The sequence below is a fragment of the Pelophylax lessonae genome, assembly GCF_965119305.1.
Source record: "Pelophylax lessonae genome assembly, chromosome: 3".
Classification (NCBI taxonomy): Eukaryota; Metazoa; Chordata; class Amphibia; order Anura; family Ranidae; genus Pelophylax; species Pelophylax lessonae.
Window position 1 is genome coordinate 265,841,122 of NC_138770.1, and position 7,862 is coordinate 265,848,983.

Here is a 7,862-nt window from a genome sequence, read left to right on the forward strand (position 1 = left end):
CGCAAAAGTGGTTCAGAGCCTTGAGGTCCAAGATCAGGCAGACCTTGCTTGCCTTCCTTCCTGGGAACAGTCAGATTTGAATAAAAGCCTTGAACCTATTCAGACTCCTTGTGCCAACAGGTCCTGCACTGCTCCGTAAAGGCCCTGATCGTGGGACAGGCGTAGGTTGGAAGGAAAGAACCTTGCCGGAGGCAAGGACTGAAACTCAATCTTCTAACCAAACCGAATCAACTCGTGGACCCATTTGTCGTGAATGAGCAAGGTCCATGGGTCTGGAAAGAAACAAAAAGAAGTCCCCCCCACACCAGATATGGGGGGAGGAGGGCACCCCTTCAGGCTGAGGAAGGCTCGTCTGCGGAACCAACAAAGCCCACTTTTCACTTAACAGTCCAGGGTCTCTTGGAGTGGTCCGCGAAGGTACGGGTGGGTCTTGAACCCTTGTCCTGCAATCCAGTCAGTCAAAAGGGCTGCTTGTGAGCCAAGAAAAAAAGGACCACGTTTACGACGAGGTTCCATGCCCTTAGCAACCTGCAGAAGTACTCTTACCTCCTGTAAGACCTTTAATGATCTCCTCCATAGAGGCACTGAACAAACAGTAGCCTACAAAAAAGGGAGGTCAATACCTTTTTAGAAGCCGGGTCAGCCAATACTGCAACCAAATCATGCAGCAAAGGATCACCGCTGTGACAGATGCTCTGCCAGCCAAAAGGGGCCACATCAAAAGGATGCAGCACAGATGTACTGCAGCCCCTGAATCAACTGATCCACCAGCTCAGATGTTAATCCCCCTTCCAGATCCTGGCGTAAGATTTTTGCCCATTCCGGTAAAGTCTGGGATACCAAGATGATGGCAAACACCAGCCTCAAAATTGAGCACACCATGGTGAAAAAAAAGGTATTGCACCAGAGCCTCAGCTCTCTTGTCCACAGGACAGGGAATCCTCCACCGGTAAAAGCATAGGCTTAATCAACCTGGAATCCTCAAGAGCCCACTGTTGGTGGAACAGTTAGCTTCCAAGAGACTCCTCAAAGGGATATCTCCTAGCAAAACTTAGGTATTCGCCCATGCGTTTCAGGGATCCTCACTGATTAGCGACAATCTCAAAATAGGCAGAAAAGGTTAAGCGCCTTAATCACCTTGGATGATCTGCAGGTCCCAAACTGCACCAGCATAACCAACCATCAGCCAAATCCTCCAACTTTAAAGTTTCCCACACTGATAATCGATGCCTCCCCCCAGCACCTTTTCATGAGTGGCTGCAGTGGAAGAGGCTTCATCCTCACTGTTGGAGCACTCAGGGTGCGTGGACACAGACCTGATGGGTTGACTCGCATCCACCTCAGACTGAGGAGGCAGAGGATACAAGTGAAGGCAGGGGGAGGGGTGCTTTCTAGGCTGCTTTTGCAGGGCCATATCAACCTTTAAACACAAGTTACTGCAGTACCACCATCATGGCTACCAGGGCAGACAGAGACCCAGAGGGTCCCGCAGCTTCCGAGAGTGGGTCAGATGATGATACACCAGGTGCTCCATAATTAGAGGTCGCACTGTGTACAAAGGAAAAGAAACAAACACTGCTTTTTGTCTTACCATAAAATCCTTTTCTCTGAGGTTCCCTGACAGCTTCAATTCTTCCAACCATTGGGCCTTATGCTCCCTCTAGGAGTAGGACTAGGTGGAAGCCTTTCAGGTTACTCCCCTGGGGCAGTCACAGAGAGTATACCATAACTTCCTGCTGTAGCACTCCAGTTTGTAACAAGCAGCGATAGAAGAACAAATAACTCAACAGGAGGGTCATGTGCTGTGTCCATGACCCTCAGAGAAAAGGCTTTTTTTACAGTAAGACAGTTTTCTTTTGTTCACCAACAGCTTCAAATCTTCAGACCATTAGGATATCCCAAAGCACTGTCAATAAGGGGTGGCGAAAAAAAAAAACATAGCAAACGCAGAATTACCAACAAGGCTAAACAGCCAACAGGAGCTCAAATAGGAACTTCCCCCCCCCCCCCCCTCAAGAAGCAGAAACTTTTGAAAATGCCACCTGCAAAACTTTGCAGCCCAACAATGTATCCCGAAGCAAGCACATCTACCTTAGAACATTTTGTAAATGTGTGTACCACATAGCCACCTTGCACACCTGAACCACTGACGCCTGATGACAGAAGGCCCAAGAGGCACTATTCGCCCTTGAAGAATGCACTTTTAACAGGGAAAGGAGGAATCTGACCCTAATGGAGTAGAGGCTTGTACCATCATCTGCCTGATCCACTTGGAAATGGTCACAGCAGATGCAGCCTGCCCCTTACAAGTTCCATCAGTAAGCACAAACAATCAGATTTTCCAATCAGTTCAGTCACCGCCAGGTAAACCTGAACCACCCTTACCATATTTAAATTAAGGCAATTTCCTTAGAATAAAATGTAGAAAAATGTCTGTGCTAAACTAAATATACCAAACGGGAAAAGCTGCATACACAAGACCCACAAAGATCCAAAAATATAAAACAGCAAAAAGTGTAGCATAATCATAAATTTAAAAAGGACATGCGTGAATATAAGAACCACAAACGAAAATTGAAATCACATGGCATAAAAAACGTGCAAATAACGGTTATAAATTTATTTGGTGAGAACCAAAGAAAGTCCCAAAAAGTAATAGAGGGTTCAAAACCAATAGTATGATTAGTCCAAATAAATTTTTCAGCTCCAACACCACCAGGGAAGTATGGGTAGAAGGACACCACGAAGTGCAAATAATGGAGGGCAGCTTACCAGAACACTGTGGTCAATCAAATTAATGAAGTGACCTCGCCAAGCCTTTTAATCAATAGGATGTAATCCAGCCCAAACAGGAAGCTCCGGTCTCCACAGTAAGTATGTTCATTATATCTCCATGTATGCGACTACTATGATAAAGAACATAGCGTGATACTGCACTTTTGCTCCATTTCCTATAACACTTCATCCCTTGCTGGTATGTAGATATTGAACAGAGACGCCAGTAGGACACAGGAAGGAATTCATCAGCTGACCTCAAGGTCAGCTGATGAATTCCTTCCTGTTTCCTACTGGCTTCTCTGTTTAATATCTACATACCAGCAAGGGATGAAGTGTTATAGGAAATAGAGCAAAAGTGCAGTATCACACTATGTTCTTTTATCATATATCTCCATGTATATGTGACTACTAACGAACATACTTACTGTGGAGACCGGAGCTTCCTCTTTAGCCCGCTTTCCCCGTTTGGGCTGGATTACATGATATTGATTAAAAGGCTTGGCGAGGTCATTTCATTAATTTGAATGACCACAGTGTTCTGGTAAGCTGCCCTCCATTAGTTGCACTTCGTGGTGTCCTACCTACACTTCCCTGGTGGTGTTGGATCTGAAGAACTTATTTTGACTAATCATACTATTGGTTTTGAACCCGCATTATCACTTTTTGGTTCTCACCAAATATTTATAAGTTATTTGCACGTTTGTTATGCCATATGATTTCAATTTTTATTTGTGGTTCTTATATTCACGCATGTCTTATACATTTATGATTAGCGCTACACTTTTTGCTGTTTTATAATTACCTTAGGATGTGTAGGCTTAGGACATAGGGACAGTAGCACAATGTCTTCATTCAAATTAAGCTCAGTAGCACAATGTCTTCATTCAAATGTAGCTGAGACAACCTTAGGAGGGAACACCACTTTGTCCCTATGAATCACAAAGGTGACCGACAGGACAACATAGCCAACTAACACACGACATGCAGAAGTAATAACCACTAAGAAGGCCACCTTCTGTGACAGAGTGAGCAGAGGAAGTTCTTGAATATTTTCAAAGGGAAGCACCGACAAAACCAAATTTAGATTCCCACAGCAGTACCAGGGATCACACCAGTGGAGTCAAATGGCAAACTCCCTGCACAAAAGTGTGAACCAAGGACTTCACCGCCAACAGGGGAAAAAAAAAAAAAGCCAAAAAGGTGAAAATCTGGCCCTTATGTTGCCCAGAGCCAAAGATCTACACCCATTTGTAGAAACTCCAACAGGCGAAACAAAGAAAGGAAAAAAAAAAAGTGGGAAGAAACCACCCCACGGCTCACACCAAGCAATGTATGCCTTCAAAACTTTATAAACCTTCCTGGAAGGTAGATTTCCTAGCCTGCAAGAGTGTAGGAAATCACCGACTATGACAGCCCTCTGTCTTTCAATAGCTAAGCTGTTAAAACCGTAAAGCAAGATGGAAGATTGGTCCCCAAGAGAAAATCGCCAAGGGACATTACCTACCAGCCTTATCAGGCCTGCGTACCAAGACCAACAAGGCCAATCTGTGCCACCAGAATGACTGGAATTCCTTCTACCTCGATTCTGCGTAGCAGTCGCAACAGAAGTTGTATTGGAGGAAAGTCGGAGAAAAAAAAAAAAAAAAACCCCCCACACACGATACTGCGCCCAAGGGGCCACAGGAGCGTCTGCCAAGAGCATCTCAGATGCGACACAAACCTCTGCACCTTCCTGTTGAGACCGAAGCCAGCAGGTCCACATTGGGTGTCCCCCCCCCCAAAGTCAGTTGATGAAATCCCACCACGTAAAGAGACTATTCCGCCTGGCTCCAACATCAGCTAGTTCACTTGCCTATTCTTCACCCCTGGAATGGGCACAGCAGAGGACCAGAACATTCTGCCCACCTCAAGATGCCAGCCACTTCCAGGCCACTCTTTCTGCCCTCTTGATGATTGACATATGCCACAGCATTGTCCAATTGTATACGCACAGGACAGCCCTGCAGACAATCCATCCATTGAGACAGTCTCCTCACCCAAAATTTCCAGGATGTTGATTGGCAACATGGACTCTCCCAAATCCAGACACCTCCCCATCCAGACAGACTGGCATCTGGGGCAACAAGTCCAATACAGGAGAATTTGCCCAGATGTAGAGCAGGGAAGCAGAGTCACCACAGGAGAGACTCCTCAAACCACAACTCAACAGGATCAGATTGCCCAAGGACAGCAGATCCGTGTTCCATTTTATCAGAATCTCTTTGTAAAAGGTCTGGTATGAAACTGCCTAAAAAAAAAAAAAAAAAAAAAAAAAAAAAAAAAAAAGGGGGGGGGACCATCAGACTCCACACTTGCATGCAAGTCTTGAGTGACGATCAACGGTTGAACAGCATCCTGTAGCTACAGAAATTTTGTCTGAGGAAAAAAACAGGCTGACACTGAATCCAGTATGTCAGAGATCCAAATAGTCAAGCTTTGTGGACCGAGCGCAGATTTCTGAACATTCAGTGTCCACACAAACTTCTGCAGAGTTCACACTAACATCAAAAAGGTGGCTCCTAGGGCAGAGGAAGACTGCATGCAGAAGCAGATCATCCAGGTAACCTAGTACTGCAATCCCCCTTCTGCCATAACAAGGCCAACACTGGGGCCAAAACCTTTATGAACACTCGAGGAGCTGCATTGAGACCAAAGGGTGACGCCACAGATTGAAAGTGCTCCCCACCCACGGCAAAAAAGAAGATGCCCAACATATTGGAATATGTAGGCAAGCGTCCTTGAGATCACTAGAAGCCAGTAGATCTCCTTGATGAAGGAAAGCTACTACTGTGCAGATGGACTCCATCCAAATTTTCTGAACCCGAACAGTGGTTCAGAGCCTTGAGATCCAAGAGCGGACAAACCATGCCTTATTTCCTTCCTGGGAACTGTAAACCGATTTGAATAAAAACCTTGGAAACATTCCAACTCTGAAACCAGCACAATAACTCCTTGTGCCAACAGGTCCTGTAGCCACTGGAGACAGGCTAAGTTGGAAGGAAAGAACCGAAAAGCGATCTTCTAACCAAACCGAATTGGTTTGTCGACCCATTTGTCCTGAATGAGCAAGGTCCACAGATCTGTAAAGAAACCACATTTCCCCCCCCTTCAGGCTGGGGAAGGCTTATCTGCAGAACTAGAGTGCCTGCTTTGGACTTACCATTTCAAAATGGCAAAAAAAGCGTGGCTTTATTTAGGCCTGGAAACCAGAGTCCACCGACCGTAGAACCATTCGTTTCTTCAGCAGACTCCTCAAAAGGGATATCTCCTAGCAAAACGCCTAGGTATTCCAACCATGCGTTTCAGGGAACCCCACTGACAGTGACAATATTGTCAATAGGCATGAAAGGGAAAGACCTTTGCATGAGTGTCACCGACTCAGCAGTACCCATTTGGCACCTGCAAATCTTCAAAGGTGACCGAGTCCTCCAACTTTAAAGTTTCCCCCACTGACATCAGAGCCTCCACCAGCACTTTCCTGCATGGCTGCAGAGAACTCATCCTCACTATTGGAGCACTCAGCGTGTGTGGATGCAGACCCAGTGGGCCAACTCGTCGCAGCAGCCAAATCCACCTCAGAATCTGAGGAATTCGGTGATACAGGTGAAGGGGGGGGTGCATTCTCTTTTGCAGGGCCATATCTACTTTGGCTACTAGCAGCTGCAGGCCTGCTGTCATGGCCATCAGGGCAGACAGACCCTGAGGGTCCTGCAGCTTCCAGGAGTGGATCAGGTGGTGAAAACACTGACCATAAACTGGTTAAACAGAACCGTACTGTCCAAAGAATTATTTTTTTTAAACAGGAAGCCCCTCACCCCGTGTACACCACAAGAATTTGCAGACGGGCGGGGCTGTATACAGAAGAGGAAGGCTAGATACCCCAAGAAACTCACCGCTGGAGAGCACCAAAAAAAAAAAAAAAAAGTCTAGCACAGTGCATCAGACTACAGGAAAACGGCCACCATTGAAACTATGGGGAAACCAAAACCACTGCTAGCCTACAAACATGGCCATCGAAGCCAAGCATGCAGAAACCACAGCAAAGTGGCAGCACTGCATGGGCCCCCTGAACTCCACTGGACTAGGCACAAAAAACTGAACGGGGGGGACTGGAGTCCTACAGTAGGAAATGCATACCCTCTGGGTTTCCGCCTAGTCCTACTCCTAGAGCTAGAGAGCATAAAGCCCAATGGTCTGAAGAATTGAAGCTGTGCGTCGGTTAACGAAAGGTTTTTTCCTCCCCCACCTTACACCACTAGTACTACAAGGCAGCACTGCTATAGCAAAGAAGGGGATTTATACCTGCAGTCACACTGCAATCAGAAAGTCAGAGGAAGTGCTGACAGTCATTTGAGGCCACACATCACTGATCCAGACTTCTGCTGCATTGACTAATGGGAAAATACAAACACATGGCCACCGATGCTGAATAAAGCCATCTACAACAAAATGGCAGCGCCACACAGCACTAAGGACTCTTGAGGTACTTGTCAACCGGGGAGCCCAGAGGGACACACCCCCCCGCACAGCCATTGCCGTAGGGCCACCAGAAAGGACTGCCCATCACCAAAAAAGCCCCTCACACAGAAACACCTGTGCACCCCAAGTGGTGACAGATTGGGGAGGGGGTAAGTAAGGGAGACCTTTACAGGGGGAACCCCACCAGTGAAAGGGGGATATGCGGGTAGGAAGGGCACAGAAGGTACCTACCAACCCAAGGAAGGGCCCACGTCCACCCTAGCATTCCCCATAAGAGGTGGGCACTACTCAACACACCTGGGAACCAAGCAGACACCACAGCGCCATCTTGGAACGGGGTGCTGCAGCCAGAAGTATGTTGCGACTAATCATGACCAGGGCTATACATCCTCATAAGGCGTTTCACTCACCGGCCAGCCCCCCTCCAGGGGGGCTGTCACGGCCAACCTAGCGTGGAGCCAATAGTTGGGTCGTGCTCACAGGCCAGACCGGGAAGACCGTAAGGATCCACGACATCCAGTGTGTCCCCCAGTCCGGCTGCTGATTGTTTTTTGTTCCTGTGCGTG